The 25,356-nt window shown below is 42.8% G+C and overlaps 1 protein-coding gene and 1 long non-coding RNA gene across 4 annotated transcripts in view; one reads left to right on the top strand and one right to left on the bottom strand.

The window, feature by feature from the left end:
- Nucleotides 1–11,821, top strand: part of LOC144680907 (uncharacterized) — a 44,034-nt gene extending 32,213 nt beyond the window's left edge. Inside the window, exons 2-3 of the long non-coding RNA XR_013576644.1 lie at nt 6,718–6,776; nt 11,699–11,821. This is a non-coding gene — a long non-coding RNA (uncharacterized LOC144680907). The remainder of the gene's footprint in view (nt 1–6,717; nt 6,777–11,698) is intronic.
- ube3d (ubiquitin protein ligase E3D) overlaps nt 1–25,356 on the bottom strand; it is a 206,234-nt gene that overhangs the window by 35,717 nt on the left and 145,161 nt on the right. The gene's annotated exons all lie outside the window — the stretch shown is intronic.

The raw sequence follows: 25,356 nt of genomic DNA, 5'->3' as shown, positions 1-25,356 counted from the left end.
TAGGATTGCTATGTCGCCCTTCCCCCACACCGCACCACCCACCCCCTCACTCCCTGCCACTGTTGCATAAATTCCTTTCCCTCCATTATAAGGTCAGAACTGGGGACACTCACTAATGATTATACAGTGTTCAAATTTATTTACAACCCCTCAGATAATGAAGCAGTCTGTGTCCACATGCAACAAGACTTGGGCAACACTCAGGCTTAGACTGAAAGTGGCAAGTAATATCTGCAACACACAAGTGCCAGGCAATGACCACCTCCAACAAAAGAGAATCGAACCATCTCTCCTTGACATTCAATGGCATTACCATCGCTGAATCCCCCATTATCAACATCCTGGGAGTTACCATTGACCAGAAGCTGAAATGGCCCAGCCATATAAACACTGTGGCTACATGATCAGATCAGAGGCTGGGAATTTTGTGCCCAGTAACCCACTTCCTGGCAGCCTGTCCACCATCTACAAGTCAGGAGTATGATGGAATACTCTCCGCTTGCCTGGATGAGCGCAGCTCCAAAGACACTCAAGAAACTGGACACCATCCAAGACAAAGCAGCCCATTTTATCTAATTGACTAACTCCACCACCTTGAGTGTTCATTCACTTTACCACTGATACACAGTGGTAGCAGGGCATACCCATCTACGAGATGCACTGCAGTAACTTGCCAAGCCACCTTCAACAGCATCTTCCAACTCCTGACCTCTACCACCCACGACAAGGGCAGGAGATGCATCGAACATCACCGCCTGCAAGTCCCTCTCCAATTCACAGAACATCTTAACTTGGAACTATATCGCTGTTCCTTCACTGTCGCTGAGTCAAAATCCTGGAACTCCCTAACTGAACTGTGGGTGTACCTACAACATATGGACTGCAGCAGTTCAAAGTGGTGGCTCATCACTGCCTAACTGCTATTGTTAATGATCAGAGAGGGTTAAGTCCAACTGCGGGTACCTGGAGGTTTGGGCTAGAAGCAGAGGCAACAAGCAAAGGAAGGACCTGGAAATGTTAATCAGACCTGGCACAATTAGGGATGGACAACAAATGCTGGCCTTGCCAGTGACACTCGCATCCCAATATTTATTGTAATTTTCCATGAGTTTTAATCAGCCAGCTTAATTGCTGCTATGTTCATCCTTGCTTTCAATGATGAGTTTCAGGAAGCCCAGGGAGCCCATGGATGTGAGACTAAATTTAAAAGTGTGTTGAAATATCAGTTTGCACATATGAAAGGCTATGGAGCATGATCATGACTTTAGCCAGTGGGCAAATTCAAGTATAAATGCCACTATTTAAAGTTTTATGGGGCAAAGTTATTATGCAAGCTGTGAAGGATACATTCACTAGCAAGAAGTCTGGATATCCAAAAGAAGGGGTTCAGATTATATCAAACTACAAGGATAAAAATGGAAATATTTATATTCTCCATCTTGAGCATGAGATATATCTACAGAGGAGTAATACTCATTGCTAATAATCAGCATAAGGTAATGAGTTTTACAATTATTTTCCTTCCCATTACTTCACAACAACTATGTTTCTGCTTTAAAATATCCTGTCATGTACTACCTGAGCAATATTGATTTTATGGAATGGAACAAAATGGATATTAGAATAACATCAGGCATGCAATATTACCAGGCTTTTTGTTTCCAGTGAACTCCTTGACAATTATAAAATCAATATCAACAGGAGATATATATAAATATTTCTATTCACAAAAGCAAAATAGTGTGGATGCTGGAAATCTGTGATAAAAACAGAAAATGCTGGAAATACTCAGCAGGCCAGGCAACATCCGTGGAAAGAGAAACAGAGTTAATGGTTCAGGTTGATAACCTTTCATCAGAATGGTCATACATGGCAAAATACCTTGACTGTTTACAGTCAGCATAATAGCTTGCCTCCTCGTAGACTTAGACAAAAAATATTATTATTCATTCCCTAATGTCTTCAGATAAACATCAACTTTGGCTTAGTTGCAGCACTATCATCTGAATTAGAAAGCTGTGGGTTCAAGTTCCATAGCACAGGCTTGAGCACAAGGTCTAGGCTGAGACTCAAGTGCCGCTACATTGTCAGAGGTGCTGTCTCCTGAACAGCCATTCAGCAGGCTCTGTCTGTCCCCTCAAGTGTATGTACAAGATTCCATGGCATTATTCAAAGAATCATAGGGTAGTGTCCTGCTCTACATGTATAACTCAACGGGTAGCACAAAAAAACAAAAATGATTTTGTTATTTATCTCATCGCTGTTTGTGGGGCCTTGCTGTGTATAAATTGACTTCCATGTTTCCTTGCATTGTAACTGTGACTACACTTCAAAAGTGCTTCATTTACTAAAATTGCTTTAGGATATGCTGAAGGCATGAATGCACGTTCATACTTTCTTCATCCATAGTAGGTTGTATTATGGACAAGGAAGTGATAATAACAGAGTTAACGGGCAGGAGTTTCTGCCTGGCGGGCCCGACCCAATGTCCGGCGGGCAGGGAGCTGATCCCCACCAGAGGATCGGGCCCCGCCGCCCAGCGTGACGTCCAGCGGGAAGCGCTGTGCATTTCCTGTGCGGGCGGGGGGGATTCCCCAAAAGCAAGAGTGCGTTCTTTCGCGCATGCGCACGAAAGAGCGCACATCTCCCTCAGGCTAAGTGCTGCCTCAGGGAGATCGCTTCCACGTTGAAGAATAGAGAAAAAAAAAATTCTCTAACATGTCCCCCTCATGTGACAATGTCACATGAGATGGGACATGTTCATAATTAACATTAATTAACTTTATTAAAAATTTAAAAACCCTGCATGAAACCTCATCCACCGGCAGGATGAGGTTTCATGCAGGGCTTTAAAATTTTTTTCTATTTGCCGCTGGGGCTCCTGGCCTGCCCGCCAACCTTAAGGTTGGATGGGCAGGTCCTTTAATTGTTTTAACGATCCTGTCAATGGCCTCAATTGGCCATTGACAGGTCTGCGGGCCCGCAGCTGATTTTGCTGTGCCCCAGCCTTCCTGAAAATTTACATGGGGCGGGGTGACGTTGGGGGTTCCGCCCGACGTCATCCCGTGTCATTTTACGTGTCGGCGAGCGGGCCCTGCCCCCTGCTCACCGACAGCAAAATTCTGCCCAACGTTTCAAGTCTGTATGAAGAAGTCATACGGACTCGAAACGTTAACTCTGTTCCCCCTCCACAGATGCTGCCAGACTTGCTGAGTTTTCCCAGCATTTTCTGTTTTTATTTCAAAATTCTAGCATCCACAGTATTTTAATTTTATCTTAATGATGTCTGCTGCTTATTAAACTTGCCCTTGCAACCTTCAGCTCAAAATATTTTTGGTCCTTAAACATCTGAAAGTGTGAATTAATAATATCACAGTATGGGTGTCTGGGACTGAGTGAAGAGGACAAGCAACCGTGTGTCTCCTTCATCAATCAGGTAGAAAGATTAAAATATTAGATAGCACAAGGACTGAGAAGGAAGTGTAAATTAGAGTGAGTGAATTTGATGTCAAATCAGCTACAGAGCAAGAAATAAAGATGGGAAAAGAAAGACTGCATTGAGAGAAAAAAAGTTTAAAATACTTAAATTTGACTTTTTAAAATCTCCAACAATTAATACTTCAAGCAATGAGACTCCACTCATTTAATAGCCAATTTTCAATGTCAGAAAGGCTCATTTCCAGTAATTATTAGTTGCCACATCATTAAAGAGTACTGGAATGGACAAAACTTAACTTTCTGTGGCAATTTTAGTTTATGCCTATTGCGCAAGTACAGCAACTTCATACCATTCAATCCATTTCAATTTTTTAAAATTATTCACTCATAGGGTGTGGGTATCGCTGGCTAGGGCAGCATTTATTACCCATCCCTAATTGCCCTTGAGAAGGTGGTGGTGAGCTGCCTTCTTGAGCCGCTGCAGTCCATGTGGTGTAGGTACACCCACAGTGCTGTTAGGGAGGGGGTTCCAGGATTTCAATGGTGAGTTAGACAGCAATATGTTGTTTCTGTGAAGCTAATGGCGAAGTGGTGCAACTCAAACAGCAACCTTTGGATATTTTAGTTCACCCGCACATCTGCCCCTTGCCTGAATTTGCTGCACCATTTCCATATAAATAATAGGAGCACCATTAGTCTCGCCATTATTTTGACAGGAAAATCTGGGCCATTACTACTTCTTTATGCTATATTAGGTTATTCCAGTTGACAACAATACTAGAGGTTTTTATTTATTCATGGGCTTCGCTGGCTGGGCCAGGATTTATTGCCCATCCCTAATTGCCCTTGACAAGGTGGTGGTCAGCTGCCTTCTTAACTGCTGCAGTCCATGTGGTGTAGGTACACCCACAGTGCTGTTAGGGACACTACCCTGAGGAACTCCTGCAGTGCTGTCCTGGAGCTGAGATGACTGACCTCCAACAACCACAACCATCTTTCTTTGTACTAGGTGTGACTCCAACCGATGGAGAATTTTCACCCTGATTCTCATTGACTCCAGTTTTGTTAGGGCTCCCTGATGCCACGCTCTGTCAAATGCGGCCTTGATGTCAGGGGCAGTTACTCTCATCTCACCTTGGGAGTTCAGCTCTTTTGTCCATGTTTGAACCAAGGCTGTAATGAGGTCAGGAGCTGAGTGGCCCTGGCGGAACCCAAACTGAGCATCTGGGAGCTGATTATTTCTAAGCAAGTGCCGCTTGATAGCACTGTTGATGGCCCCTTCCATTACTGATGATGGAGAGTAGACTGATGGGGTGGTAATTGGCCGGGTTGGGTTTGTCCTGCTTTTTGTATACAGGACATAACTGGGCAATTTTCCACATAGCTGGTTAGGTGCCAGTGTTGTAGCTGTACTGGAACAGTTTGGCTAGGGGCATGGCAAATTCTGGAGCACAAGTCATCAGTACTAATGCTGAATATTGTCAGGGCCCATAGCCTTTGCAGTATCCAGTGCCTTTAGCCGTTTTTTGATATCATGTGGAGTGAATCGAATTGGCTAAGACAGGCATCTGTGATGCTGGGAACCTCTGGAGAAGGTCGAGATGGATACAAGCCAAATTCTTAAAAGTTACAAAAAAATTAAATGAAGTGACTTGAAGAAAGCAATTTGCTAATTTTTTAGTTCAAATATTTAAACGTCTTGAAACAGTTACAATGCATTTTGCTTCTATAACATAAAGTCTGTATCAGAAGAGTGAGTTTGATGGCCATGTCATTTTGCATTGGCTAATTGAACAATTAAGTTTTACACTGCTGCAATACTCCCCATGAATTGTCCCATTATACAAAATAGCAGTGATGTGCACCATGAAGTTGCTCGAATATGAAGCCAAGTACGAGATGTGACAATAATAATGGCATGCACTACTAAGCAGCATACAGTATTGCTGTAGGGTTGAAAGCTCCTGGTGCACAAGGAACTGTACTCTAGCCTGTGTCACCTTCAGGAAAGGACACAAAAGGTGAGAAAATTCAGGAGATTGTTTTAGAGCAAGCAAGCGTGGTAAAGCAAGATCAATTAGCTTACCAACATAGTGCCCTCAGCGGCACATTAATACTCAGCTACCTTTCAACCCTTAGACAACTAGTAAAGGAGGCGGGGAAGTTGCGGGGGGGGCACGGAATAGTGGGGACAAAATCTAAATATTGCACACAGCTTGCACAATGATAAATAGCAGTGGCACTTCAGTTTAATTATTAAAAAGGCAAGGCCAACAGAATTTAGCTTTGCAGTGATAACCGAATCTGTTCACAAAGGTACCCTGGTCAAAATACAGGGTACTATTGAGCGCAATCATCAGAATTCATCATCAGTTCTGAAAGGTCATTGATTGGATATTCATCAAGTCTTGAGGGACACTCTCTTACCGTAGCTTTATTTATCACATTATTGCCAGTCTATTGTATTTGAAGCACTTCTGTGGTTCCTGGATTGGTTGTGGCAAGCCATTCAACCAAGTTACACCACCAAGCCTAATTTGTTTTAACCAAACATCTATACACACACAGTCAGCGTCACTGACAGCAATGCAAAGTGGAAAGCTGGTTTTACTTTCCCCCCTCACACTTAAGCTAAGGGCAATGTGAACAACCTCAACAACCTTACGGTCACAATAACAATACTTGCATTGATTAGCACCTTTCACATAGTCAAAAGATGTGATTATCAAGAAAATTCTGATGCCAAACCACATGAGATATTAGGACAGGTGACCAAAAGCTGGGTCAAAATGGTAGGTGTTAAGGAACATCTTAAAAGAAGAGTGAGATGTGGAGAGTTTTAGGGAGGGAATTACAACACTTAGGCTCTTGGCAACTGAAAGCACAGCCATCAACAGTGCAGCGATTACTGAAGAGGCCTGATTAAGATCAGTTAATGAAGCCCAGGCTGAAGGCTAAACTTGGGATCTTCTGGTATGTGTGTCTCAGTTCCACACTGAATGCTGTTTTTTAAATAAAAAAAGCTCTTATTTATTTAGTTGCCACATTTTACCTTTTCTCAATTCATCTCCTATTCTTGCACATAAAATGATTTAAAAAGTGCACTTCTATTATGACAATCTGAGCAGTATGAAGAAAAAAACAATTTATATGTCATAATCTTTCTCCTAAATGCTCAGAGCAGGAAAGCAATAAAACAATGGCTTCTTGCTTTGGCTGCAATAAATCTCCACTAAAGAACTTAATATTCCTGTGTGTGTAAATTCTTCTCTATTTTAGGTTTATTGCTACTGCAAGACAAATGGAAAAAAGGAGGATTAAGGGTACAAACATCAGAGGTTAGCACTTGTATATTCCATACAATAGCAAACATCATACTGAATGGCAATTTTAGTTTTTAATTTCCATATACTTCACCCAGAAACAAACTTGTGCACCATTTATTTCAAGCACAATTTGGAGAGAGAATGAGATGTACATAAGCTGTGAGTTGTTATTACACAACATCAATCCAATTATATCTTAATTTAAAATGATGTGTTTAAATTAGGCCATTAGTTTTATTTCCAGTTTATCAATGTTATAATATACAAAAGAGGGTGCAATAAGAAAGTTAAAAATAATATCTGGGATATGACCAGATACTTCATGTTGTCCTCCATATGATGCCCATTCTGCTTGTTTCAGTGATCCAGGAAAGCATGAGAGATCCCACATTACCATTCAAAGAACAGGGGTTCGACCAGCCTACAGGCCAATATTTAACCGGCAAGAAAAGAAACAGCTAAACTAGTCATTCATCATTGTTGTTTGTGGGGTTTGGTAGTCCAGAACAGAAGCTGCACTTTACCAACACAACAGCATTCATTATGCTTCAAAAGTACTTGCCACCTTTCTTGATACCTCCACTGCCACTGTTGTTATGATGTAGCAGACGTGTGACAGGCAGACCAAACTGACAAGGGAAAAGGGGTCGCACTAACACAATTTGCAATTTGTATTTATTACGAGATGTGAGTACTGAATTCAGAAGTAATGAGTCCACCTAGATATTTAGAGATTCTTAAAAAGTAAATTAAAATACTTATTAACAAAATAAAAGATTTCAAGCACATGCATAAGACTACAATCACTTACTACTCTAACAAGTGCTAAAATTCCTAATTGACCTGACTCCCAGTTACACGCCCGCTTTAAGGCAACAATCCATTTTTTTTAATATTTATATTTAAAACAGAATCAGTAAGTTAACATAGTACCCCTTTGACAGTGAAATCCCAAATGGTTTTTTCCAACTTCAGTTATTTTACATAGCAGACTTATGCACAAATGGCTGGAGGTTTCTTGAAGGCTGTATCACGTACTCCTGTTAGGTTTTACATGGCCTTCTTTACATAGCTTTTCATTCTCCTTTATATATGTTTTCTCTCTTTAATATGTAAATTCTATTGTTCCATATGTCTTCGAAACTGTATCATCCTCATAATATAAAAACTTTCATGTTGCCCAATATTGTCAGTAACCTTTGGGAAAAATAAACAGTCCTTAGTCTTGCATATCTGGCTAGTTGTAAACAGATGAACATCCATTTCAAATCCAACAATCCCTTCATTTATCTAAAAATGCAAACTCCCTTCACACCTTACATGCTAAGCCAGCATCCACGATTACTCATTAGCATATCAAACACATTTCTACACCTAGCATCTTTTGATAATTTCAAGCTTGTGGTCTCCTTGGCTCCAAATGTAATTAAATCACGCAGACAGACCCAACTATAATCACTCCCATAAACCTGCTTCACAATAAACCAGAAAAATATTATGAAAATTATTATACTTTTGTCACATTGTCCAACATCCAGTGAGCCGCAATTTCATCAAACTAAATACTGGGATGGCAAAAGTCATCATCATCAGCCTCCTCTACAAACGCCATATCCTTGCCACTGATTCCATTCACCTCCTTGGTCACTGTCTCAGGCTGAACCAGACTGTTCGCAACTTCAGTATCCTATCTGAAAGCTATGAGTAAAATAGGTCATCAATAAAAAGGGAAGGGACAAGCACTGGATTACAATCTCTAAGATTCTGGTTGAAGGGTTAGCTGCTTGCGTAGTGGTTAAACAAATGAGAAAGAATAATAGTGGTTAGGAGGTCTTGGACAAGAGGGTGTATTCTAAAAATTAGAGCCAGGCCATTCAGGAGTGCATTTAGGACATGCAATTAAATACAAACTCTCTTCTGCAAACAACAATTGATGATAAATTGATTGTTAATTTTGAAACTGAAATTGATAGGTTTTTATTAGCCAAAGATATTAAGGGGTGTGAAGCAAAGGCTGATACGTGGAGCTGGGTCATAGGTTAGCCATGATCTCACCGAGTGGCAGAATGGAGGGGCTAAATGGCCTACCTCTGTTTCCATGTTCTTATATTTTGCACTCCTGACAACCTGTTAACTTTCCTTGAAAGATATAAACATTTTTAGGAGCAAAACACGTTGGATTTTCTGGGTATTTGTTTTCTCCCTTGTAGGAATTTGTACACTGATATTGTGCTGGACTGTATGAGTATTGTATTTGAGCTGCCAACATTACATTACATATAAAGGTGAAAGCCTTGCAAGCTCGGGTGAATCTCTGAGCCACCACTAAATTCAAGTGGTCTTAGAGATAACTGGCTTTAAGTGCCTCGTTAATGAGCTTAATTGCCTTCCCGCTACCAGTAGGCAGGTTTCCCACACAGGCCCTTCCCGCTGCCAACTTAATTGAAAACAGTTTTCCCGATGCGGGTCCTCTTGCACGATTCTCCTGTCCCAGGACACCCCCACCATCTTGTCCCCTCTCACATTCTCCGATAAATCCAGCCCATAGGGCACAAGAAGTGATGAATCAATAGAAAACATCAGTTAGGCCTGTTAGAGAACTTTGTATAGTTCTGGGCATCCAGAACTTTTATTAGGGAGGTGACCAAAAGTTTGGTCAAAGAGATAGGTTTTAAGGAGTGTCTTAAAGGAGGCAAGAGAGGTAGAGAAGCAGAAACGTATGGAGAGGGAATTCCAGAGCTTAGGCCCTAGGCAAGTGTGCCAGATCTAACCTACCATAAGCTCACTGAAGCAAGGGGACACTGTAGTAACTACCCACTCTCTCCCTTAATCTATGCATTTGTTTTTTTAATTCCTACCCTGTATTTACCTATTGTGATCACAGGTCCACTGTTAGAAGAGAAAGCAAGAAGCAGAGAAGAACAAAGAAAGCAGGAGAAAACTTAGAAGTAAGCAAAGAGGAAAAAGAGAAACAAAGTCGAATGGATTCTTTTCATTTAAATAAAGCCGAGTGGTCAGGGGGGCCCGGGTGGGAATCGCCATCTGGCCAGCAAACACATTGGCTTTTTCATTAAAAATGTGACCTCTATTTTGAAAGTGATATTTGAAACTGTTAGAAAACTAAGTAAAAATATTAGAAACCATGGACAAAAATCCAACATTTTCACTGGAGTCACATGCTGCCATTCCCATCTTTATTTCAAATGGGCTGCAAGTTATCACCTGATTGAATAGTTCTGCCATTGTAACTGAACTGGAGAGTTGGGGAAGCAAGGTCACTGTAATTACCCTCTTGCTTTTATAAAGGTGCACAATGCTAACTTAAAAACAAGAGCCATGATCTTATTGAACGGTGGAACAGGCTCGAGGGGCTGAGTGGCCTACTCCTGCTCCTAATTATTTTGTTCGTATGCTTGTATTTTTTTGTTTCAAAACTTCTGTTTAGTGTGATGCTATACATCAGCAACATCATTGAACATTTTATGTGCACTTTTTAAATTGGTACTTTGGAAAGTTACACGTTCTTAGTAGCCAAAATGAAAAGAGGAAGGTTATTACAGAAATCAAATTAATTCAAGTTAATGAAAGCTTACTGAAGTTCACAAATCTCCACTATTTTACGATACGTGTCACAATAAAAGTATGCCTGTAAAAATGAATTATGAAAGCTTTTTCCAGGCATCATTAGAGCTACATTATAGGTTTATACTTGCAAAACATATTAAATTCCTTAAAAATGAAGCAGCATGTGCTGTTGAAAGCATATATACGTGCTGGGTGTAATTTAAAATCCTATTCAAGTACTACTAATAATATAATCTGTCTGAAATAGAGGGTGCCATTTACTGGACTGCAGATGAATAGAGTTCAACTGCCAAGGTGCTGGAACAGGTCATATACCAGGAATAACGTCCCCTTGGCTGTCACCCATCCTTCGCTGCTATGTAATGTAGATAGTCAGTCAAATCCCGATAAATAACTGTACTTAAGACAGGAAAAACAGTCAGCTAATGAGCGTAAAAAATAGGAGCAGGTAACTTGTTGAATAATTTAAACAATTCCAGCTGAGGAAGAAAATGTTCTAATAACAAGATGTAGTTCTGTGCATCAGCAGATAAGGATTCGATACAGGATGATGAATATTAGCTGTTCATTGCATAATCTCATTACAGAGGTAAATCTTAGCACTCGCAGCAGGGAGCCCTGCCCAACAAGTGCTCAAAGTTAGAAAATTAGCCCTTATGTGCCAGCTTATTTTCCCTTCTCATGAAACCATTAATATCCTCCCAGGTGACCATTCAAGCAGCTGTCCTCCATGCATACACCAGGATTGTTGGCAGGTTATTCAACTATGGAGAGCAGGAGAGTCACGTGCAATCTGTTCTCATCCGGCATGCATAAGCCGCTTAGAGGAATGGTCTTTAAATAGTGAACAGGGCCAAGAACGTGTCAATTTCCCTTGCCAATTAGCACCTCCACGCTCACCTACCAACTCGCCCGAGGTTGGAATTCAAACCTGACCTTCGTGGACGGTATAACTCATACACATGGCTTAACCACCTATACTAGATAACCAAACCACCTCAGCGCCTACCTCCTAGCTTAACTGAGCTGAACCCTAGAATTAAGACCAAGGGCAGTAATTTCCCGTTTCCGAGCGGGAGGGGGGGAGGTGGGTACCGCTCCCTGACGCGTCAAATGACGCGCGGTGACAATATGAAACGCCAACTCTGCTTCTCTCTCCATTGTTGCTGCCAGACCTGCTGAGCTTTCCCAGCACTTTCTGTTTTTTATTTCAATAAACTGAGGTGTAGGTGTCCATTCAATGTTTAGAGTACAGCAAGATGGGAAGAGAGAAAACTGTAGGAAAATAAACTGTCAAAAGCATTGATGATTATGTAATCTTGCACCATCTCATATTTACATTCCCACAGAATCTCCACCTTTGGAAAGGAATGAAAGATGTTCAAATGGATTATAACACTGCCATGAAGATTTATCTGTAGCGCTGATTGGTCTATTTCTAGAATAGAAATGATAAGTGATTTGAAAGGTCCTTTACGTTAATATATTATTTATATTCTCTCTCTTATACATAAATATGTAACATATATATATATATATTATATATATATATATACGCATATATAAAAATAAATCCATTTAGATTTATCACAGTGTGTTTTTGAAAGTAAGTTGATAAAAGTTATGTAATTTTGATACACTTTTTAAAGGGCTACAACATATTGACAAGGGCCAGGATTTCCCGGTCGGCAAGCGGGGCGGGGCCCGCTCACCGACGTGTAAAATGACGCGGGATGACGTCAGGCGGAACTCTCAACGTCACCCCGCCCCATTTCAATTTTCAGGTGGGCGGGGGCTCAGCCGAATCAGCTGTCCGCCCGCCGACCTGTCAACAGCCTACTGAGGCCATTAATAAAACAGTTTAGATAATTGAGTGTCACATGACGGGACATGTCAGGGAAATTTTATTGTTCTGTTTTTAGCATTTTTAAATGTGGAGCCGATCTCCCTGAGGCAGCACTCATAGGAAATCAATGCGCTCTTAGCCTCAGGGAGATCAATGCGCTCTTTCGTGTGCACGCGCAAAAGAGCGCACTCTCGGTTCAGGGAATCCACCCCTGCCCACACAGGGAGCGCATAGCACTTCCTGGCGGACATCACGCTGGGCGGGCCTTAATTGGCCCGCCCACGTAAAATGGCAGTGCGCCCTCAATTGGGGGTGCCAATCGGAGACGCACCCGCTCCTGCACTTCCCCCCTCCGACGGTGGAAAAATTCTGCCTAACGTGCCCACCTACATCAATGTGGTTGACTCTTAAAATGCCCTCTGAACAAGGGCAATTAGAGATGGGAAATAAATGCTGGCCTAGCCAGCGATGCCCACATCCCATGAACGAATAAAAATAAAAAATAGTTGGGGGGGAAAAAAAAAAGAGTATGGCCAGGGTTTAATGGCCCCTGCCACCTGGTGGGATATTACTGTACTGCCGAACTGAACGGAGATTTAAATAACTTACCGCATCCGCTGGGGCGAGACAAGCCGCAGCGGGGCCGAAAAATCCTGGCCAATGTTTCAAAATTTAATAGAACAAATTCACAGATTTTCTGAAAGGAAACCAGGTTTGTCATGATATTCAGTCTTGCAATGTGGCCAGCTGGAATTGAAGTAGCACAGAGCAGACAGCAGGAGCCGACAGGAAACTGCAAAACTACTGGGACAGGAGAAAGAATGAGAAATCTATTTCACACAAATTGAGAGAGAATCTAGCACAATGAGGAACTAAAATACTGGGCACTCAGACGAGCAGTTTAATGTTATTAAGGAGAAGAATAACGGAGTATATTAGGAACATAGGAGCAGAAGACCATTCAGCCCGTCGAGCCTGCTCCACCATTCGAACAGATCATGGCTGATCATCTAGCTCTACGCCATTTTTCCCCAATTTCTCCATATCCCATGATGTCATTAGTATCCAGAAATCTATCGATTCCTGTCTTGAACATGTTCAGTGATTGAGCTTCCACAGTCCTCTGGGGTAGAGAATTCCAAAGGTACACCACCTTCTTACTGAAGAAATTTCTTCTTATCTCAATCTTAAATGGGCTGTCCCTTATTCTGAGACTGGGTCCACTGGTTCTAAACTCACCAGCAGTGGAAACATCCTCTCCACACCTACCCTGTCACAACCTGTAAGAATTTTGTAAATTTCAATGAGATCACCTCCCATTCTTCAAAACTCTAGAGAATATTGGCCAAGGCCCAGTTTCCTCAATTTCTCCCCATAAGATAATTCTGCCATTCCAGGTATCGATCTGGTGAACCTCGGTTGCTCTATCCCCTTGACAAGTATATTCTTCCTTAGATAAGGAAAACAAAACTGTACACAATACTCCAGGTGTGGTAACACCAAGGCTCTATACAATTGCAGCAAGACATCCTTAGTCCTGTAATCAATTCCCCTTGTGATGAAGGCCAATATACCATTTGCCTTCCTAAAAGCTTGCTTCACCATGAACAAGGCTACCCAGGTCCCTTTAGACACCAACACTTCCCAATCTCTCACCATATAAGAAATACACTGCCTTTCTGTTTTATTTGCAAAAGTGATAACTTCACCCTTATTCACATTATATTCCATCTGCCATGTCTTGCGCACTCACTTAGCCTGTCCAAATCCCCTTGAAGCCTCCTCGCATCCTCCTCACAACTTACATTCCCACTCTGAAGAAGTCATATGGACTCGAAACGTTAACTCTGTTTCTCTGCTGTCAGATCTGCTGAGTTTTTCCAGCATTTTCTGCTTTTATTTCAGGTTTCCAGCACCTGCAGTATTTTGTTTTTACATTCCCATGGTGGGCATGAGTGGAAAATATGGCGGGACAGCCATAAATCAGTTCCACAACGTTGTGAAACCAGTTTGTAATTGTCCATTCCACCCGTGAATGGCGGGCTGCATTTCCCGATGTTGGGAACGTCATTTTAATACATCGGCATATAATTATAATTCCTGCCTGGCAGAATCATCATTTCTGGATCATCTGATTGCACGCCAACGTGTTTCGCAACTGTCCAAAAGCGACGTGCACCTGGTGAGCTGCACTTCACTCAGGACTTCGAGGTTTGTTTGCCTGCCTTGTTTCGGGCAGCACTTGCAGTCATCAGAGCCAGGCTTCGCAGGCAGCAAAGGGGGGATCATGGGCAGGTCTCTACCTACCAGACCAGCCGTAAGGCAGGGGTGGCTTTTCAACAGCTGCAGGGCTAGAGCTTGTTTGGCGAAGGGGGAGAAGAGGCCTCAGGCAAGGGAAGAGGCTGCAGGCTGAGGGAAGAGGGTATCCCAGGGAGTGTGTGGGGGCACGTGTTGATCTGTGCAAGTGGCCTCAAGATGGTGCAGGCTAAAGGGGCAATCTCCAGAGGAGGTGAGCCCAGGTTGAAATGTGAGGGTGTGTGTGAGAGTGTGAGTGGTGATGTCCCTTGCACTGGCAGTGAGTGAGATGCCAGTGAAAGTGTGATGACCTTGTGGGTGTGTGAGTTTAGAATGATGAGATAGTTGCCTTACCCTGACGGCACAGATGAAATCATTCAACCTCTTTATGCACTGGATGCCCAACCTCTTTTTTGCAGCATTGGCGCTGACCACCACTTCCACTGTCCCCCAAGCCGGAGCGGTAAGATTGCTGGACCTCCTGCGGCTAGAGCGAGGGTGGAGGACATCACAGCAGGCCTCCGAAAGGCATTCCAGTGACGGGTCACTGAACTCTTTTTGGCTTTCAGGGCCATGTCTTCACTGGAGCAGTCCTGGGCTGCAATCATTGAGAATTGTGTGCGCGACTGCAATTTAGATATGGTGCCCAGAGTGAGGAAACAGCGAGGTAACAACATGACGGGTGATTCAGAGCCTGCCCGCCAGTGAGACGGCGTGTTTTCTGTGGCTGCATAATTAATGAGGCGGGAAGTGAACAATACGGCGTGAAAAGCCGCCATTGCGGCCGGCGGGTAAAATATCCTTTTCCCCCACCCACTATTGTGCTTAGTGCAAACCTGCAACAATTTTGCCCTGCGATTCACATCACCTCTGAGGAGCTGTAAAACACGAGTCCTTTCAAAGCTGGTTCGACTCCGTGAAAATTGCAGAGGACTAGGGCATGCCTATCCCAGCAATGGAGCTGGCCAGGTCAGCAATGCAGGGCGCAGGTTTGCAACAGGCACTAGCCCGCACCCTTAATCCACACTGATGAAAATCTGGGGCGCCGGGAAATGGGTCGGGTATCCCGGAATCGGGTGCCGGCCGCAATTTTTTCCACTTCCACGGAGTCCCCCTGACACCATGAGAATCCAGCCCATCGTTTCTCAGCCACCCAGTCAACAGAAGAAACGCTTCGAGTTTTACATGTTCATTAAATATTTACCTGCCGAAAAGATTCTAGTCTGTGGTTTTTATAAAAGCTCTACACCCAAAAAGAATAAATTCAAAATCAAGATCAAAAATGTCAATGTTGTCCTTCAGTTCTGGTTTGATGCAGGTGAAAAGACACTGGGGACACAATGGATGAAACAAAATCCATTTTAAGCTTTGAGAACAATATTAACTACACATGGTGTTTTTCCTTTCAAAATTAGTTTGCCGATCAACTTGCATTTATATAGTGCCTTTGGCATAGTAAAACATCCCAAACAGGAGTATTATCAGAAAATTTTTGGAACACAGATCCAAGGTTTTCTGATTATTAACTCTTTGCTGTATTTCTAACACGAGAAAACCCACATTCGTGCACATCCGATTTCGCTTGATTTCTTTGATCCAAGCTCAGGGGAAAATAAAACCCACAATCAGAAGGTCTACGTATAAACATGTAGGGAGATTCATAACCATCCAGTTAAAATGGTAGGATAGGCATACATAATCTTGAAATCAGGTACTGCTGTTCTTTTAATCATTATTTTTTTTTTAAATCACCACAATTAAAAATTGCAATACAAAAGAATGACCAAAGGGTTAAAACTGCTTTCGGTGTGACAAAGGGATAACATACATTGCTGCATTATTAACACCAAAAACCAATGGAATGATTTACTGTGTCTGCCAATCTATTGTGTGAAGGGAAAGGTCATTATTCATACATGGGTAATTAAGTCAAATTATAGATTTACAAAAAAATCATTGCTACCAAAGTGGGTGCTGTGATATTTCACTCTCCATTAAATAGATATAGGAGGCTGTAGCTTTGTCCTTTATGGTATTCCAATTACCCTTCTAAGAGTTTTATGACAGATTTTAGAAACACAGAAAAAAAATGATTTAGTTATAGCTCCAGAAAATGTAAAAAAGATTACTTTTGCCTTAATTTCCTTTGAGTTCTCTAAGCTTGTTATTTAAGAAGTACCAAAGTACTTTAGGCTCCTGTGGCGAGGAACAAAATAGATTTCTGTAGTGATTCATGTTTTCCTCAGCTGCATAACAAACTTAATTTGAAATAGTAATCTTACATTTGGAAGGTAGCAAAGGAAACAGAATTAAAATCAATTTTGATGCAAAATGATATGATATTTAGGCAGACATGTAGAATATGATTACTGCGTACTCATTTACTGAGGGCATTGTCAAATAATACAGGATAAATGATTTCCATTTCAAAGGCATTAACGTACCATAATTGAACTTATAAATGAAGCAAGGGAGTGAAAATATCATCTCACTAAGCATAATCTTATAAATCCCTTAAATTTAAGATGTAAAACAATCCACCACTTTGATTTTGTGAAAAAGATAGCATGGTCAGTGCTGTGTTTCCATCGCCAAGTTGAAATTAGCAATTCAGTCATAGCTTCATTCTTGTACTGATAAATTATATTAAAGGAACAAACATAGAAGCAGATAAAAACTAAGGGCTCCCTGATGGCTGAGTGAGTAAATACACTGCCCATGTGATACTGTGCCATAGAAACAAAACCATTTCTCGTATGTACATCATGGGTAACTTTTTTCCCTGCAGCGTTCTCCTCAGCTTTTCCCGAATGGTGCTTCCATTTATTGGGACGCAGTTCCATGGTTATGAAAGCCATTAAGGGTTCTTGCCCAAACGTGTGATCTCCATGTGTGAGCTAGGAGAGTAATTGGCTGCACACTATTTGACTGTGGGGGTTATCATAACCCAGTCTTGTCCTCCTCACACATCGTCTGCATATCCATACTTTGAGGGAGTTGCTGGATAGCAGGTCAGGAGCAAGAAATTTGGTGCTTTTAGTTCCTCTCTCTAGATCATTAGATCCCTGTGGCCAACTGCAGTGCCCAAGGCCCATTATATCTCAGCAAACTCAACATAAACTGCTATTCAAACCCGAAGGTTCATTTTTATATTAATGGGAAACTCTTGAAACGTGGTCGGTGGTGAATTAGAAAAACTCAGCTAAAGTGCAGTCTACAGCCACCTCCGGGGAAGTTTCCAGGTTGTCTCTGCTGAAATGTACATGCCGGCCTCCTGCAGGCAAGCGAAACATGCCTCGTCATCATGTTTCTTGGCCTCACCCTGCTCCTCCTCGTTCTCGATGTCTTGTGCAGTCATAACCTGTTTGAAACCAATCTCCCATCGACAAATCTTTTAACTTTCTCACAGGTTTAGTCAGCGCAGGCTTTGCACGTCCTTTCACAGGGAGATCACGACGTCATATGATGGCTTGCCCAGCGCTCCATGATTTCACGCTCTTGGGTGGACTAACTACACTCTCTTTGTTGGCGCGGTCACATGACAAGCTTAGGCTAGTTCGGCTAATCCAGAGTTACCAGTGTGGAATTTTGGCTTATCACGGGCATCATCCTATGGGATTTGCTATTCCAGCAGTGGAAATAGTTTCGACATAACCGGAATTTCGTGTCATCAAAGTTTGATTCATCGCGATTTCAATGTAGTGTAAAAAAATTGAATATATATACATGCACACGTATATAAAAAATGAGTGGACTATATCTATTCTGCCTATCTGGTAAAGAAGAAAGATGGTTGTTTTCATTTGTCTCAACATCACCCTTTCAGGCAGTGCATTCCAGATCATAATAACTCACTGCATAAAAAAATCTCTTATCTCCCCTCTGGTTCTTTTCTTTTTCCCCTTTTACCTTGTATTTGTGTCTTCAGTTACTGACCTTTCCTGCCAGTGGAAACAGTTTCTTCCAGTGTACTCAACCTCTAATCTCTACATGTAGCTGAAGTCCCTCATCCCTGGTACCATAATAATAAAACTTCTCCATACTCCCTTCGAGGCCTTGGTATCTTTCCGAAAGGGTGATGCCCGGAATTGGACATAATATTCCAGGCCTAACAAGATAAACAGGTAGACAAGTAGATAGAGATAGATAAAGAGATGGAAAGAAAGGTCCCACAAACAGAATGACATAGTGACTAGATAATCTGCTTTTAGTGATGTTGCTTAAGGGACAAATATTAATCAGGGTGGCAGCTCTTCAAGAGGAAAATGAAAGGAGGACTGCCCAATACCAGAGGAATATGTGGAGAAACCACTAATTGTTACAAAAAGGAAATTGTATTGAAGTTTAATGGGTCCTCACACTGTCACCAACTTGGTCATCAATCCAGAAAATTGGTTAGTGATAGCAAAAAGACTTACCATAATCTATCAAAATTCTTTGAAAGACTGGAACTGTGTTAAAGGGCTAGAGGATGATAACTAATACAACCCTATTCAGAAAAGGGATAGTCAGGTAATTACAGACCAGTTAACTCACATCATGCTAGAAAAATTGCTGGAGACAACAATAAGGGATAATATTAGTGAATAACAAAAGCGACATGGGCTAATAAGGGTCAATCAACTCAGATTTTGTAAAATGCAGGCCATAGTCGGCAAGTTAAATTCTTTGGGGGAATTATACCATGCACAGACAAAAGGAATCCAATGGCTTGAAACATTTAGACTTTGAAAAAAATGTTTGATCAGTGCCAATTAATAGATGAAGGAATCCAGCAACAACAATGATAGCACGATGCCTGCAGGAGGGACAGTAGGAGTAAGTGAGTGGGAGTTTCTAAGACTGGCAAGATAAACCTGCTTCTACACCTCAGCTGATCTGGTTTGATTTGGAGGTAAACATTTAAGGATTAATATGAAAATTTGCTTATGGCATTAAATTAGGACCACAGCGAAGTTGCAAGGAAGAATGCAGGCGCTGGATTTTTTCTTCTTTCACGGGATGTGGGCATCACTAGCAAAATGAGTATTTGTTGCCCATCCCTATTTGCCCTTGGACTGTGTGACTTGCTAGGCCATTTCAGAGAGCAGTTAACAGTCAATCACAATGCTGTGGATCTGGAGTCACATGTAGGCCAGGCCAGGTAAGGATGGTAGATTTCTTTCCCTAAAGAACATTAGTGAACCAGATGGATTTTTATGATAATCGATGATAATTTCACAGTTGCCATTACTAATGGCTAGCTTTCAATTCCAGATTTTATTAATTGAATTTAAATTCCACCAGCCGCCTTGGTGGGATTTGAACCTATGTCCCCATAACATTAGCCTGGGTCTCTGGATTACAGTGACATTATCACTGTGCTACCATCTCCCCAAATTTAAATTCCACCAGCTGCTGTGTTAGGATTTGAACCCATACCCACAGCGCATTATCTTAGAGCTCTGGATTACTAGTATACTGACACTCCCACTATGCCACCCCCTATGAAGGCACAGGCGATTTAGGGGAGCAGACAGATTTGTGTAAATGCAGGGGAACCCAGACCAGTTGTACATTATTGAAAAAGAACAGAAAACGTGTCCAAAACCTAGGCCTGGTGGGGTTCCCCTTCCTGCCGTGCAAGGAGTTGGTGGTGAATGCATCGCTGCTGATTCTGGCTTCCCCTTAGCCATTTCATGCTCTAATGGGTGGTCAATGATTGGAGATGGTGCTTCCGCCCCTTAGTCGGGAGTAAGTCCCGCCTCAGAGAGTCTAAGTCCCAGGAGTCCAAGACCACGTAAGTGTGGGGAGAGAAGGTGAGGGCCGAGGGGGTTGGTGGGGTTGATGGGGAGGCTGGGGGGGTGCGAGGGGGGTGGGAAAGAGCACCTGCACGGTCTAGACCTTTTATTGTGAGGGGCGGGGTGCCCGATGTTGAAAGGAGGCTGTTGATGGAGGCCTCCATCACCAACCCCCTTCTCCGCTTGAGGCCTGAGCAGCATCTAGTGATGCTGGCTGAAGGATAAATATTGGTCAAGATATTGGCAGAGAAGAATTCCCCTGCTCTTCTTGGAAATAGTGGCATGGTATCTTTTTCATACACCTGAGAAGATATATGGGACCTTGGTTTAACATCTTATCTGAAATACAGCACCTCCGACAATGCAGAATTCTCTCAATACTGCACCGGAGATGTACATAACTCCAATGTGGAGCGAGCAGCAGCAGCAGATTCCTCCTCTGCTAAAATTTCTATGATTCTGTTACTGTTTTGTCACCCAAAGGTGAGGTCCCTATTTCTCTTACTTACAAAGGATGTCGAGAGAGATACAAACCAATAGCTAGCAATATTCCTAATGACTAATGAAGCTAAACACCGCAATCAAATGTTCCAATTAATCTGGGCAAAAATATGCCTTTTTTTTTTGAATATCCAATCTAGAGGATGGAATGTCAGTGAAGATGAAGTCATGCAGCTATCTACTTTATCAGCTGCATACAAGAATATGATGTAAAACTGGGGTTCAGGTCCTTTTAAAAAGGTTAAAAATCAGGGCAGTAGTTCTTACTGATCAGGAAACCATCAGATGTGGGGCAAGAAATGCTTTTATGTGTTGATGTTAAAGTTCAATTGTAGATAAAATAAATTGTAGCTGACTAGGCTGCATTTCAGATCACTTTGAAGACTACTGAAAGCAAATATATCAGCTGCTAAAGACATATTTAGTTAGTACTAAATATTACAGTCAGGCGCAGTATTCCTCTGTGCATAGCAATGGGTTAGGTTATGTACAATGTCTGTGTGGACAGGAAAATACTAAGTAGTAAATGGGCCAAGTCAATTATTGACCGGCACAATCCTTTCTTTTATTGTAACTGCTGTGGCAATTTTGGGAAGTTTCTATCTCGAATGCAATTTCATGGGGATTTTATTTCAATTCTTAATATTCTATTAAACATCCTAGCAATTTTTGCGCATCTTTTCCGATATGTCCTTATGAAACTCAATGTCAAATTTTGTTTGATAATACTTCTGTGAAGTGCCTGTTAAAGATGCTATATAAATACCTGTAAGTACCAACTACAGCATTTGTTTGTTAATCATTCAAAGCAATGAGTATTAAGCTATTTCAAGTACTGCTTTGGCAAGATTTTTTCAATCTTGAGAAAACCTACCATGTGTCCCTTTCTGAAGGCAGTTCATAATATTGGGGTAATGGTCCCACAAACACTAAAACACTATTGCTACCTTGCTCACATAACCCAGCCATTAATTGCCTCAATGACATTCCACCACGAAGGGTATTCCAGCCTCGACTACCTCTGTTCCTCAGACAAGGTCCATATGTACACAGGATTTGCAGCGGGGGCTAAATGATATGAGAAGAAAGACACCTTTTCCTACATTAACTCCGGGGGGGGGGGGGGGGGGTGATGTAGTGGTATTGTCACTGGACTAGTTATCCAGAGACCCAGGGTAAGGCTCTGGGGACCCAGGTTCGAATTCCACCACAGCAGATGGTGGAATTTGAACTCAATACATATCTGGAATTAGAAGTCTAATAATGATGACTATGAAACAATTGTCTCAAAAACCCATCTGGTTCACTATGCCCTCCCTTTAGGGAAGGAAATCTGTTGTCCTTACCTGGCCTACATGTGACTCCAGACCCACTCTGAAATGGCCTAGCAAGCCACTCAATTGTATCAAATGGCTACGAAGACTCCAGGAAGGAATGAAGCCGGATGGACCACTCGGCATCTACGGGAAACTCAGCCCTGTTGGCGCTGCAAAGTCCTCCTTACTAACATCTGGGGGCTTGTGTCAAAATTGGGAGAGCTGTCTCACAGACTAGTTAACCAACAGCCTGACATAGTCATACTCACGGAATCATAATCTTAGAGATAATGTCCCAGACACCACCATCACTATCCCTGGGTATGTCCTGTCAGTGGGACAGGGCATACCCAGCAGAGGTGGTGGCACAGGGGTATATCATCAGGAGGGAGTTGCCCTGGGAGTCCTCAACATCGACTCTGGACCCCCATGCAGTCTCATGGCATCAGGTCAAAGATAGGCAAGGAAACCTCCACCACCAACCCCCCCTCAACCCCCTCCACCCCATCAGCTGGTAAATCAGTACTCCTCCACAACTTGGAGGGAGCAACGAGGGTAGCAAGGGTAGCAGAATGTACTCAGGATGGAGTCTTCAATGTCCACCACCAAGAGTGGCTCGGTAGCACCACTACTGACCGAGCTGGCTGAGTCCTAAAGGACATAGATGCTAGACTGGGTCCAAGGCAGGTGGTGAAGGAACCAACAAGAGGGAAAAACATACTTGACCTCATCCTCACCCATCTCCCTGCCGCAGATGAATCTATTCTTGACAGTAGGAGTAACCACCATATAGTCATTCTGGAGACAAAGTCCCGTTTTCACATTAAGGATACCCTCAATTGTGTTGTGTGTCACTACCACGTGCTAAGTGGGATAGATTTCGAAAAGATCTAGCAACTCAAGACTGGACATCCATGAAGTGCTGTGTGGCCATCAGCAGCAGCAGAATTGTAGGCAACTACAATCTATAACCTCATGGCCTGGCATTTTTTTTATTCATTCATAAGATGTGGGCATCGCAGGCTAGGCCAGCATTTATTATCCAACCCTAATTGCCCTCAAGAAGGTGGTGGTGAGCAATCATCTTGAATTACTGGAGTGCATGTGGTGTAGGTACACCCACAGTGCTGTTAGGGAGGGAATTCCAGGATTTTGACCCAGCAACAGTGAAGGAACAGCGATGTATTTCCAAGTCAGGATGGGTAGTGGCTTGGGGGGGAACTTCTAGGTGGTAGTGTTCCCATCTATCTGCTGCCCTTGTCCTTCTAGATAGTAGTTGTCGTGGGTTTGGAAGGTTGTGTCTAAGGAGGCTTGGTGATTTCCTGCAGTGCACCTTGCAGAGGGTACACACTGCTGCCACTGTGCATTGGTGCTGGATGGAGTGAGTGTTTCTGGATGCAGTGTCAATCAAGCGGGCTGCTTTGTCCTGAATGGTGTCAAGCTTCTTGAGTGTTGTGGGAGCTGCACTCATCCAGGCAAGTGGGGAGTATTCTATCACACTCCTGATTTGCGCCTTAAAGATGGTGGACAGGCTTTGGGGAGTCAGGAGGTGAGTTACTCACCGCAGGATTCCTTGTCTCTGACCTGCTCTTGTACCCACAGTATTTATATGGCTAGTCCAGTTCAGTTTCTGGTCAATGGTCACATGGACTGCAGTGATTCAAGAAGGCAGCTCACCACCACCTTCTCAACAGCAATTAGGGATGGGCAATAAATGCTGGTCCAGCCAGCGAAGCCCACATCCCATGAACAAGTGAAAAAAATATTAAGGTACAGTTCACCAAAAATTATCCATTGATAGAGGTGGCTAGTGCTGAAGCTGCAGGAAGAAGAGGAGAGCACCGAAAGGCCAATTGAGTTTTTTATTTTAATGTACCAGGGCCGGGCAGGCTGCCCATGTAATCGGACAGTTGTACCCTCCAGCAGCAGCACCATAGCCACAGGGGCAGCCATTGCCATGGAGTGCCCATAAAGCCGGCCCCTCTCCCACTCCCACCTCACCTCTTGAGTTCAGGTCTTCTGTCCATGTTTGGACCAAGGCTGTAATGAGGTCATCATCATAGTCATAGATAGTCATAGTCATAAAGTTTTATAGCACTGAAAGAGGCCCTTCGGCCCATTGTGTCCACACTGGTCATCAAGCCCCTATCTACTCTAATCCCATTTTCCAACATTTGGCCTGTAGCTCTGTATGCTATGGCGTTTCAAGCGTTCACCTAAATACATTTTAAATGTTGTGAGTGTTCCCGCCTCTACCACCCTTTCAGGCAGTGAGTTCCAGATACCACCCCACCAACCCTCTGGGTGAAAAGCTTTTTCCTCAAATCCCCTCTAAACCTTCTGCCCCTTACCTTAAATCTATTTCCCTGGTTATTGACAACTCTACTAAGTGGAAAAGTTTCTTCCTATCGACCCTATCTATGCCCCTCATAATTTTGTACACCTCAATCAGGTCCCCCCTCAGCCTTCTCTGCTCTAAGGAAAACAACCCCAGCCTATCCAGTCTCTCTTCATAGTTGAAACGCTCCAGCCCAGGCAACACCCTGGTGAATCTTCTCTGCACCCTCTCCAGTGCTATCACATCCTTCCTATACTGTGGCAACCAGAACTGCACACAGTACTCCAGATGTGACCTAATAAACACAGCTCCATCATATAGCTCCATTATAACCTCCCTGCTCTTGTATTCAATGCCTCGACTAATAAAGGCAAGTATCCCATATGTCTTCTTAACCACCTTATCTACCTGTCCTGCTGCTTCAAGGATCTGTGGACATGCACACCAAGGTCCCTCTGATCTTCTGTACTTCCTAGGGTCCTACCATTCATCGTGTACTCCCTTGCTTTGTTAGTCCTCCTAAAATGCATCACCTCACACTTGGCAGGAATAAATTCTATTTGCCACTGTTCTGCCCATCTGACCAGCCCGTCGACATCGTCCTGTAGTCTAAGGCTTTCCTCCTCGCTATTTATCACACCACCAATTTTCGTGTCATCTGAGAATTTACTGATACATTCTCCTACATTCATGTCTAGATCATTAATGTACACTACAAACAGCAAAGGGCCCGGCGCCATACCCTGTGGTACACCACTGGACACAGGCTTCCAGTCACAAAAGAACCTTCGACCATCACCCTCTGCCCCCTGCCACTGAGCCAATTTTGGATCCAATCTGCCAAATTGCCCTTGTTCCCATGGGCTCTTACCTTCTTGACCAGCCTCCCATGTGAGACCTTGTTGACCTTGGAGAGAAAGTGGGAATATGG

This window comes from Cetorhinus maximus, chromosome 5 (assembly GCF_964194155.1).
Source record: "Cetorhinus maximus chromosome 5, sCetMax3.hap1.1, whole genome shotgun sequence".
NCBI lineage: Eukaryota > Metazoa > Chordata > Chondrichthyes > Lamniformes > Cetorhinidae > Cetorhinus > Cetorhinus maximus.
This window is presented reverse-complemented; position numbering and strand designations above follow the sequence as displayed.